At 39.0% G+C, this 12,533-nt stretch overlaps 1 protein-coding gene across 1 annotated transcript in view; it reads left to right on the plus strand.

Moving 5' to 3' along the window:
* The window catches only part of Qser1 (glutamine and serine rich 1), a 60,980-nt gene that overhangs the window by 14,661 nt on the left and 33,786 nt on the right, over nt 1-12,533 (plus strand). The window contains exon 2 of the mRNA XM_055599493.1: nt 9,853-9,959. The gene's annotated coding sequence lies outside the window, so the exon portion shown is untranslated. The remainder of the gene's footprint in view (nt 1-9,852; nt 9,960-12,533) is intronic.

Below are 12,533 nucleotides of genomic sequence, written 5' to 3' on the forward strand. Positions count from 1 at the left end.
TTCTTCTTCTTCTTCTTCTTCTTCTTCTTCTTCTTCTTCTTCTTCTTTTTTTTAGAAACCAATCCCCCCCCCAAAAAAAAAAAACAAAACAAAACAAATTTCCCACTACACCTTTGTATATGCTGTTTCATATTCTTAGGATACTTCTTTCTTTCCTTAGATAATTTTGTTTCTTTCTTTCAATATTCAGGTATCATTTTCTAGGGAAAGTCTTCTCATAAAGTATTATGTTTTTGTTTCCTCATGCTTTTTTTTTTTAATCCTCATGTTTTTTTTATATATGTTTTTTGTTTGTTTGTTTGTTTTGTTTTTAGTCTCTGGTATAACAGCACCTGGTTATCAGTAAATGTCATTGTATAGATACAACCCATAGGTGCAATGATAATGGCACTGGTTGAACATTTATGATGTGCCGAATGCAGTAATGTGCAACACGGTGCTTATATGCTTCTTCAGTTTACGATTACAGCAGTCTGTCAGAAGCAGGGCCAGCTGTTGTTATTACCCCTGCTTTTCATTTTTTAAAAAGATTTATTTATTTATGTAAACAATATTCTGCCTGCCTGTACACCTGAACGCCAGAAGAGGGCACCAGGCCTCATTATAGTTGGTTGTGAGCCACCAACTATATTGAATTGGGAATTGAACTCAGGAACTCGGGAGGAGCAAGCAGAGTTCTTAACCTCTGCCATCTCTCCATTATTACCCATGCTTAATAATGAGGAAAGTAAAGTTTCTGTGGTTAGCCTCAAGTCACAGAATTTCTAAGTAATCAAAAACAAGGGGCTGAAGAGATGTCTCAGTGGTAAGAGCACTGGCTGCTCTTCTACAGGGCCCAGGTTCAATTCCCAGCACCCACATGGCAGCTCACAACTGTCTGTAACTCCAGTTTCAGGGAATCCAGACATGTATGCAGGTAAAACACCAATGCACGTAAAATAAAATAAGTGAGTAAAAAAAGTCTCAGAGATTCTTCAATTTATTTTTCACATTTTAATGAATAATCATTCATAAGCTATAGAGCTTATGGATGTTTTTAAGTCTTGGACTATGATTAGCTAAAATAGAGATTATAGAATATGTGAGTTGTAAGTGTGATGGGCAGTCTAGAGAACAAATAACAGTTTAGTTCAGTGCATTTGCTGAGGTTTTTTTGTTTGTTTTATTTTTTTGAGACAAGGTTTTGTCTGTGTAGCCTTGGCTGTCCTGGAACTCACTTTGTAGACCTGGCTGGCCTCGAACTCAGAAAGAACCACCTGCCTCTGCCTATCCAGTGATGGGATTAAAGGCATGCACCATCACTGTGCTGCTAGTGTTTATTTTTGTACAGATTTTTAAAAAAAATATTTATTTCATTTTTAATTGTGTGTTTGTGTGTACGTGTGCATGCATATGTAAGTGCAGGTGTCCACAGAGTTTAGAAGAGGAGATCAGAGTAAGATCCTCTGGAGCTGGGGTTAGGGGCAGTTTTGAGCTAACTGAAAGGGTGCTGGAGCCAAACTCAAGTCCTGTGCAAGTACTCCCTCTCAACAGCTGAGCCATCTCTCCACCCCAACATCTTTTTTAAGTAAGAAAACAGTCTTCTGTGTTTTGCTATATGTGTATGTTGTGTGCATGTCTATGCCTGGTGTCCATGGAAGCTAGAGGACCGTGTTGGAAATGCAGATGGTTGTGATCAGCCATGTACTTGCTGGAAACTGAACCCTGGTCCTCTGGAAGAACAAGTGTTCAGTAGCAGCTGTAGAGTCAGGACTGAGACTCGGGTTCCTGACTGCAGTTCAGGACTTTTCCTCAACTGTGGAAAGATGATATTGCTAAGACTTTAAAAAAAAAAAAAAAAAGGAATTTTAAAGAGAATGCTGTTTTCTTTGTATTCTAGTGTCCAGTGGCTAAATTTAACACAAAGAGAACAAAGTGATATGATTTCTTAGGACAAAATCATTCATTGATTGCTTAAATGTCTTACCACTTATTTGCAAGTTTTAGCTTGTTTATCTAGGATTTAACACATTTCATGGAACTTTTAATTGATTTTTAAACTTGGAAGGTGTTTTATTTCTTACAGACAAGGGGTAGGCTACTGAAGGAGTATTTTATATTATTAGTATATAGATATAACCCAAAATATGGCATTTTTAAAGAAATATAGTCAAAAGCATTTGTTCTTTATGCTCATAATTCCATCTTTATGACAGGAATTGCCATTTTAGATGTGTGGGTTTTGTTGTTTGTTTCAGATTTCTCATAGGCTTTAAAGTAAATAATGTGTGTTTCACATTTTTTCAGGGGGTGTTTTTATTTAATTTGTATAGGTGTTTTCATCTGCATGTATGCATTTACCATGTGTGTGCAGTGCCCATGGAGGTCAGAAGAGGGCATCAGATCCTCTGTAACTAGAATTACAGACAAATGTAGTTTATGGGAACCAACCAGTGTCTTGCCACTGAGCTAGCTTCCTAGCCCTTTAAAGCGGTTTGGTTTTGTTGTTGGTCATGGTTTTGTTTTTAATCTTTAAGGTTTATTTTATGTGTGTCAGTATTTTGCCCCAGTGTGTGGACCATGTGCATGCCTGATGCCTACAGAGATCAGAAGCAGATATCAGATCTGGTTGTGGACAGTTGTGATGTCACCATTTGTGTGCTGAAAGTTGAGCTCTTTAACTGCAAAGCCAACTCTCACAGCCCTTCTCAACTATTTTAAAACTTTAGTTTTTTATTTTTTTTTTTTTTTTTTTTTTGAGTAGGCAAGATGGCTTAGCAGGTAAATATGCTTGCTGTATAATCCTGACAATCTGAATTCAAGTCTGGAACCCATTTAAAGGTATGGTTTTTTAACCTCCACAAAAGTTCTGTGTCGTGTGATAACCCCCCCATTATAATAATAGTCAATTAGTGAAATTAGTTTTCTTTGTTAAAGCTAATTAGATTTAAACATTAGGAAAAAGCTGGGTGGTGAATCTATTAGTTCAAGGCAGCCTGGTTTACAGAGTTCCAGGACAGCCAGGGCTATGTACTGGCTGGTTTTGTGTGTCAACTTGACACAAGTTAGAGTCATCAGAGAGGGGCTTTGTTTTAATCTCAGGTGTAGGGAAAGAGGCTGCTTCACAATAGGTGACTGATTTGCCTTGTGTTCTGCCTTGCTCTGTGGTTTTTCTAGCTGCAGATAGTTTCTGCTAGTATGTGAAGTTTGGAATTCTGGTGACTGTTCAGAGGGTATATAAATGCTAGATCGCTGAGAGAGGGTTTTGTTGTTTACTCGTTAGTGTTTAGATTCTGTTGGTTGCAGTTTGTCAAGTAATTGTATGAAAAGAAATGAGAAAAAGAAATTAGATATCCTGATGGTGAAGATTAAACTTGCCCCAAGGAATTCTGTGCCCTTAATCAACAGGAAGTAGTCTGACAATAATTTCACCCTTTTCCCCTCTGTCCTTTTTTCTCTCCTTTCTAGTATTAAGGGGTTAAAAGAGGGTGGAAAAGGGTGGAAGAGAGAATGGAAGCCACAAAGTAGCAAACACTAGCTTCAAGTGGCACCAAATGTGGAACGCTAGATATTGCAAGACTTTCTTGGACCTGCCAGTGGTTTAAATGAGGCATGGAGACTTGTCATGGTTTAAAGCTTAGGCCTTTTGCTGGGTCAGTTTCCCAGCAACTATTTAAATTTTACCCAGCTATTCTATTATTTGCCTCCCTGTTGCACACCTTCTTGGTTTTTATTCTCCCTCCTCATCTTGCCAGTTTGCGTCTCCTTGAAGCCCTTCCCGCCCCTGCAGTGGCCATCTTTATCACAGCCAGTCAGCGGTGAGACACCAGACACACCTTTTAGATTGCCTCTAGGCTTAGAGGGCTGTTGCCCCGAAATATCTGAGCAGGTGTGGAAGGATAAGTATTTACAAATATAAAACTGACTGGGCGTGGTGGCGCATGCCTTTGATCCCAGCACTCAGAGAAAAGCAGAGGCAGACAGATCACTGAATTCCAGGCCAGCCTGGTCTAGAGTCCAGGACAGCCGAGGCTACACAGAGAAACCCCTATCTTGAAAAACCAAAATAATTCAAATACAACACTGGTGATGAGTCATAGAAATGACAGTACCAAAATCCTGCTAGCACTTCGCCCTCTAGAGGTACAGAATTACCAACTGAAAATACAGAGACACACCTTTACACAGTGTGAAGGAAAGTCACCCTGGGCTCTATAAGAAGGCAGGCTGAGCAAGCCAGTAAGCAGCACCCCTCTGTGGCTTCTGCACCAGCTGCTGCTTTCAGCATCCTGCCCTGCTGAGTGCTTGTCCTGACTTCCTTTAATAAGGAACAGCAGTATGGAAATATAAGCTACATCAACCTTTTTCTCCCCAACTCGGTTTTTTGGTCATGGTATTTCATCACAGCAATAGAAAAAACCCTGACTGACAATTATTTTATACTTAAAACAGAGAGTGGTAATTGAATAATGTTTTTGGTTTGTTTTGATTTTGAGGGAAAAGCCAATTTTTAAGCTTAAATGACAGCAACTAAAGAAAGATGATAGTTTCTCCTTCAACGTCCTGAATCACTGTATCCTACAACTGTGTTCCTCCCACTCGTGCTTGTGTGGCATGGAGATGGAAGACTGGGACACATCTCTTCGTTCTCTTTAGGCCTCTGTTCAAGGTAGTATTTAGAGAGGAGATGGGAGGTTAATAAAGGTCTTAGGGAAGGCTGTGTTAGGATTTTGAAACTAAACCAGCTTCTGGGTTGCCTAGTAACCTATGACGTCATCGTGTCGCTGGCCAGGTGGCCACACCTGGAAGGCGTGGTTACCTTCCACTTTAAAGGGACCAGCCGGCCATGTGGTCCCTCTCTTGGTCGCTCTTGCCCTCTTCCCCTTCTCTTGGCCCTCTCACCTTTCTCTATTGGGGCACTCTCTCTCTCTCTCTCTCTCTCTCTCTTCCCCCCCCTTCTCTGCCTCTCTTCATATCCACCTAATAAACCTCTTTCGTATAAAAGATCTGTTGTGATCATCATGATTTAAATCATACCCCTTACAGGCTGTGTGGAACTTTAAATACTCAAAAATTTTTTTTCTAAGCTTTTCCAAATACAGGAATTAGAAACAGTATCAGTATTGTGAAGAAATATTTTTTTCACGCTAGAGTTAAAAAAAAAAAAAAATTGACCATTGATTAAAACTAGTAGGAGTGGTTCTCTTTTTCATGGCACCTCCTCGGTGGTCCGCTGAGTCAGGTGAAGCTGAGTGTGTCCTTCCCTGCCACTCACTGAGCTGTCTGACGCTCATTGAGGTGGACTGTGAGCGCAAGCTTCATACATTCTGTGAGAAGCGCATGGCTACAAAAGTAGCTGCTGCTCCGCCCCCTTTCCGCAACGCCCCTCGGCCGCCCCCCAAATTCCTCTTCTGACAACCCTGGCCCAGTCTCCCCAATCTTTCAAGCTTCTGCATGGCTTCTGGCCTTCACCTGCAGGTACCCGCCAGCGGTTTGCTCCCACCTCCTTTTTCCTGCCTCAGCTAATACGCCATTGGCTTTTTATTAACAGTGATGCTTCCATACAGACACAGGAGATTCCTTCTACAGTGTTCACCTTAGTATTTTCTGCATTCATCCTTTTTGGGTCTCGGTGCTACACGCCTGTAATCCCAGCACTCGGGGAGGCAGAACCTGTCCCATCTCTGTGCGTAGGGGGCCAGCCTGTTCTACTAAGTGAGTCCAGGACAGCCGAGGCTACACAAAGAAACCCTGTCGAAAAAAACAAAACAAACATCCTTTTTGTGTCTTAACAGTGCACTATTATATGACTTTGTCATGTTTTGTTCACTCATTTATCAGTTGTTGGACATAAAGTTTGTTTCTACTTTTTGTTTGTTAGGAAAATGTTGTCAGCATTTGTGTTGTAAGTTTTTTGTGAGTCTTTTTAGTCTCTCAGAGTGGGATTGGTGGGCCATAGAGTGAAAAAGAGGTTACGGTTGTTAACTTTGTGATCTAGAATCACCTGAGTCTCAAAGAAGGATTATCTAGGTCTCGTTGGTGTGTTCGAGTGAGTGCGTGTGTGTAGATTATTTTTATTATGTTAACTGATGTTGAAGGACCAGCCTGTAAGTAGGCAGCAGCATTCCCTGGATCTGGATCTTATATGTAGAGAAAGCCGGTTGAGCGGTGAGTTACATGCTTATGTTCTGTTTTCTTCCTGCTCTTGACTATGGATAGTGACTAGTTGGTTCAAGTTCCTGCCACCCTGACTTTCCCTGCACTGATGGAATTGGGCGCCAAAATAAACCCTTTTTTTCTAAGTTAATGGGGGTATTTTATTAGCAATAAAAGAAACTACCAGTTTTTTTTTTATATCTTTTAAATTTCCAGAAGAAAATTCAAAAAGGGAAAAAATAATTCTTTGAGACATTAGGTTAGACAAAGACTTTGATTTTAGCCAAAATGACAAACTGTTTTTAGTAAATTAAAATTAAATACTGCTATATTGAAAATATTTTTAGAACAAGCTATGGATTGGGAGAAAATATTTGTATTTCTCTAAGGAGTTGATTCTAGAATATGTAAGCAACTCAAAATTAATAAGAAACAGCCCACATAAAATTGGACAAAAGGCTTGTGTAAAACTTGACTAGAAATTTCTTCATGCCAGATGAGGAAAGTGCTCAACATTGTTAATTATTAAATGTAATGAGATATCACTGCAAATCAATCAACTAGAATGACTGAAGAAATAATGTGGGGAGCATGCATGTGTAGGCAGAGGCAGGTGAATTTCTGTGAGTTTGAGGCTAGCCCAGTCTACTTAGAGAGTTCCAGGCCAGTCAAGACATTGTCTCAAAGTGTGAGTGAAAAAAATCAAAACAACCCTGAGCTTACACCCATCATAATGGCTAAGATCAAAAACACAAGTGACAGCACATGCTGGAGAGGATGTAGAGAAAGGGGAATCCTCCTTCATTGCTAGTGGGAATATAAACGTGTACAACCACTTTGGAAATCAATCTGGCGCTTTCTCGATTAGGAATGGTGCTTCCGATCCAGCTATAACACTCCTAGACATATATCTAAAAATATGCTCAAGTACACAACAAGAATATCTAAAAATATGCTCAAGTACACAACAAGAACATTTGCTCAACTATGTTTATAGCAGCTTTATTTGTAATAGTCAGAACCTGGAAACAACCCAGATGTCTCTCAGTTGAAGAATGGATATAGAAATTTTGGTGCATTTCCATAGTGGAATACTCAGCAATTAAAAACAAGGAAATCATGAAATTAGCAGGCAAATGGTGGGATCTAGAAAAGATCATCCTGAGTATTCCCAGAAGCAAAAAGACACACATGGTATATGCTCATTTATAAGTAGATATTAGACATATAATATAGGATAAACATACTAAAATCTGTACATCTAAAGAAGAAGCTAAGCAAGAAGGAGGACCCTGGGTAAGATGATCAATCCTCACGCAGACAAACGGGATGGGCGTTGGAAGAAGGAGAAAACAGGAAACAGGACAGGAGCCTACCACAGAGGGCCTCTGAAAGACTCTACCCAGTTTCAAAGCAGATGCTGAGACTCATAACCAAACTTTGGCAGAGTGCAGGGAATCATTTGAAAGAAGGGGGAGATAGTAAGACCTGGAGAAGACAGGTGCTCCACAAGGAGAGCAACACAGGTGTCTTTTCTGAGGCTGATACTCCTACCAAGGACCATTCATTGCTATAACCTAGAAAACCTAGAACCCTGCTCAAACATAGCCTATGGCAGCTCAGTATCCAAGTGGGTCCCCTACTAAGGGGAAAAGGGACTGTCTCTGACATGAATTCAGTGGCTGGCTCTTTGATCACCTCCCCCTGAGGGGGGGAGCAGCCTTACCAGGCCACAGAGGAAGACTATGAAAGACAGTCCTGATGAGACCTGATAGGCTAGGGTCAAATGGAAGGGGAGGAGGACCTCCCCTATTAGTGGACTTGGAGAGGGGCATGGGAGCAGATGAGGGAGAGAGGGTGGGAATGGGAGGGAATGAGGGAGGGGGCTACACCTGGGATACAAAACAAATAAATATAATTAATATAAAAAAATAAAAATTTAATTAAAAAAGTGAGTGAAAATCATCACAAAGCCCATTATTTTGTACAATTGAAATAATGGAATTTTTAAAATAAGAGCAGTTTATTTCTGAAGATTTTCCACTTAGAAATTTCAGACTAATGTTGACTTTGGATAAGTGAAAAGCAAGAATGTGAAACTGCCAAACTACTTTTAGTTGGGCAAAAAGTGTTTTGTTCTTGTTGTTGAGATAGGAACTCACTTTAGTCCTGATAGCCTAAAACTTTCAAGATCCTTTGCTTTTGCCTGCCAGTCCTAGGATTAAAGGTGTGTACCACCATGACACCTTGGTCAAAGAACTTGGATAAAACCTTTTTATATTCTCTGGATATTTATTCTCTGCCAAATGTGTATCTCCCATTCCATAGGCTGTCTCTTCACTCTGGTGATGTTTCCTTTTGCGTGTAGGAACTTTTAGTTTTATTAAGTCCTGTTTGTTTAATTCTTGTTTCCTGAGCTATTGGAGACACACTCACAAAGTGCTTACTTATGCCTATAAGTAGACTTTATAAAAATCAAGAAATTAAGTACTACCCACTAGGGTCTGGAGAGATAGCTCAGATGTCAAGAGCACCTAGTGTTCTTGCAGAGGACCAGGGTGGTTCCCAGCACCGACGTGAGAGCTCCCAACTCTATGTAAGTCCAGTTCTAGGGAATCTCACATTCTCTTCTGGCATCTTAGAGCTCCTCTATGCATGAGAAACATAAACTCACACAGGCATGGATACATACACATAAAAATAGCAAATCTAAAACTGCATACTAAGAGGTAACCCAATCAATAATTAAACATGAATGAATTAAACATTTCTAATCCTTAGCTATCAAAACCACGCTGAAACTGCTCTTACCCCAGGTTACTATCTAAAAAATAAAACACAAGTAGAGGTGGTTGGAATACACACACACACACACACACACACACAAATGTGGGGGGATTTGAATTAGCCCATATATTCTAGAAGTCATTATTGAGATTCCTCAAAGAACTAAAACTACATACCATCCTGGTAGACTATCAACATCATCATAATGCAGAAATACCTGCAGCATTGGTGATGTTGTTTTAGACTGTCGGTATTCACAATAGCCAGATTGTGATATTGGGTTAGGTGCCAGATTGTGATATTGGGTTAGGTGCCTCTCAGTGGGATAAGGAATGTGACTTAAGTATCTGTCACACATGTACAAAAATGTCATTGTGAAACCATTGTTTTATTTTTACCAGTTTAATTTCTGTATATTAAGAAAAGTATAAGACATGATAAGGGACTATTTTTGAAGAGGAAGGTAATGACTAGGATGGAAAGGGAAATGGAAGATGGGAATCCAGTGAAATATGAAAGTGCAAAGCATTATTCTTTCTAACCACTGTACTGATTTTAAAACATCTTTGTTTTGGCACTTTCTACATAATGATCAAGTTGCGTTGTGCTTATTAGGCCAGCATATTAGCTTATCAAACTCAGCGAACCTGTTCCTTAAAATGAATATGTTCCAATATGTAAACTATAATAAGCTTACTGTTTATTTTTAGTGCTAGGATCCAATGCAGGGCCTTCTGGTTGCAGCCTCCCCTCCCCCCGAATCCGTGCCTGTGAAGTTTATTTCTGTTTTATGCTTTGGGCTTTTGCTATTTCCAGGTGTTCTTTGGGTAAAGCAACTTGCAACTGCTATTGCTCTCCTATAAATACTTTGATGATCTCATTTTGGCTATATGTTTTTTTTTTTTTTAATACTGTCCTCTCTCATTTAAGCTATGAAGATGGACATGCTTCACAGTCTGAATCGGATATCCTTCAGAGACAGACATTCACAGCCTCTCATCAGCTTCCTGGATATGCCACCACTCCTCAAGCAACTGGTAATAGTTCTTTTGTTAATTATATTGTGATTTTGGGTCTTTTGAGTGAATAAGAAGAAAAGTCAGCTTTCATATTTTGGTTTATAATATATAAGACATCTATGCCATGGAAATGTTAAAATGAAAGGGAGATAAGGTTTAGTTTAATGACACAACATCTATGTAATTAATAAACAAGCACGCCTTTCTTTTTTGTACTTCTGGAGGCTTAAAATATACTTAGCCAGAGCCAGGCATAGTGGTACACACTTTTAATCTCAGCACTCAGGAGGCAGATGCAGATGGATCTCTTGTGAGTCCAAAGCCACCTTAGTCTACATTATGAGCTCTGTGAGCTCCGGGACAGCCAGAGCTACATAGTGAGACCTTGTCAAGAATACAGCAACATATACACATAGCCAATATAGTATTTGTTTTCTTTTCGAAATAAAACAGACTTGGTAGATGTAAATTTGGGGCCTGCTTTTCAGAAATTACTTTTTAAAATAAGACCAGGGATCTTCCTTTATTTAAGTGAACATTTTTACTTGGAGATACTTTCTTCTACCGTAGATCTTTGGGGAAACACTTTATATGAGCACAAGCAACACTATATAGCACTAACACTGAAGACTCTCCTGTGATGAGTTTTCTGTCTTCTGAGTCCCAAAGTGATCAGGCTGCTTCATCAGGAACTCTTTTTACCACAATTTAGGGCACCATCCTGCCAGGCAGATGTTTAATACCCCTCCCATCTTCACAATTTGAAAATTGTCTGAATAACACTGAGTTAAAATAAAATAAAATGTTATAGTCTTAGGACTATAGTAGTGTGGCTGTGAGGGTTATTAATTATTGATTTTTCTAATGCACCTTAATACCTGGAACTTTTTATAATTTTAAAAATGAAAGAATTTAATGGGACTGGAGAGATGGCTCAGAGGTTAAGAGCATTCGTTGCTTTTTCAGAGGTCCTGAGTTCAATTCCCAGCAACCACATGGTGGCTCACAACCATCTATAATGAGATCTGGTGCCCTCTTCTGTCATGGAGGCAGAGCACTGTGTACTTAATAAACAAATCTTAGAAAAAGAAAAGAATTTATTAATAACTGAACTTTAGTTTTTGCTTGTTTTTGTTACAGATCTCAGTATTTAACCTTGAATTGATGATTCTCCTGTCTTGAATTACTTGCAGGCATTATCACACTGAGCCTAGAAATTCTTTTTCACATTGATTAAAAATGAAGACATTGAAGCTGGGCATACCTTTAATCCCAGTGTTTGGGGAGGCAGAGGGATGTTCAAGACCAGCCTGGTTTACAAAGTGAGTCCAGGACTGCCAAGAGTATACAGAGAAACCCTATCTCAAAAAACAAACAAACAGACAGACAAAAACCAAAAAAGAAAAGAAAAAAAGAAAAACTAACAAGTTGCCAGGTGGTGGTGGCTCACACCTTTAATTCCAGTACATGGAGGCAAAGGCAGGTAAATCCCTCAGGTTGGTTCAAGGCCAACCTGGTCTACAGAATGAGTTCCAGCAAAGCCAAAGCTACACTCAGAGAAACTCTGTCTCACAAAACCAAAGTAAGGAAACAAAAGAAACTAACAAGTTCATATTGAAGGTTTGGTAATTATGAAAGATAAACTCAGTTTATATTTTACACTTAAAGTAGTTCCTTACTAGTTTGACAGGAGAAAAATTAAGCTTTATTTTAGTGTCTTCATAAGTAGTTGGCGAAAATATGCCTTAGTAATTAAGAAAACTTGCTACTTTTCCTGAGGACCTGAATTTGACACACATCAAGTGGCTCATAACCATCTGTAATTCCAGCTCCAAGGGATCTGATGCTTCTGGCCTCAGAAACACAGACGTTGGGTACATGACCTCAGTGCATGTGTGTATATGTGCACGCACACATTCATAAATAACTAAAACTAATAAAAACCAAAAAAAATTTATTTTGTTTTTTCAAGATATGGTTTCTTTGTGCAGCCTTGGCTGTCCTGGGCTTGCTTTGTAGACCATGCTGGTCTTAACTCACAGAGATCTGCCTGCCTCTGCTTCCCGAAGTACTGGGATTGTAGATCCTGAAATGTGTAGCCTCTTCTTGACATTACATTATTAATTAATAGTTTGATTTTTCATAACAATTATGTGTCTTTTGTTGTTGGACAGTTCATGAAAGGTCAATACATGGAGTGCAAGAGATTTCTTCAGTGAATTAATTTGGTTTGGTTAAAAAAAAAATAAGAAAACCTTACAGAGTTAACATCTCTATTAGTTTTTCATTTATTATGTTAGGTATAGGTAATAGTTAATCTTAATTTTAATATTTTGTACATTTTGCTTTGTTTTGTTTTAGGAATTTGGAGTAAATTAATTGCTACAGGCATCTTAATTTTGTCCAATTCTGTATGTGTAAACTCACCTATTTTAAGTGTTATATATATAAATTGCTGTGTCTTTCACAACAAGCTAATTTTAAGTATAATTTTAAAAATTTACATACAAATCCAATATGTGAGGCTTTTTAGCCCATGGACAGACATTTCAATGTGCTGAGAGCTGTCAACATTTACATAAATATCTCCTA

Source organism: Psammomys obesus, unplaced genomic scaffold (assembly GCF_907164565.1).
Source record: "Psammomys obesus unplaced genomic scaffold, mPsaObe1.curated_primary_1811, whole genome shotgun sequence".
NCBI lineage: Eukaryota > Metazoa > Chordata > Mammalia > Rodentia > Muridae > Psammomys > Psammomys obesus.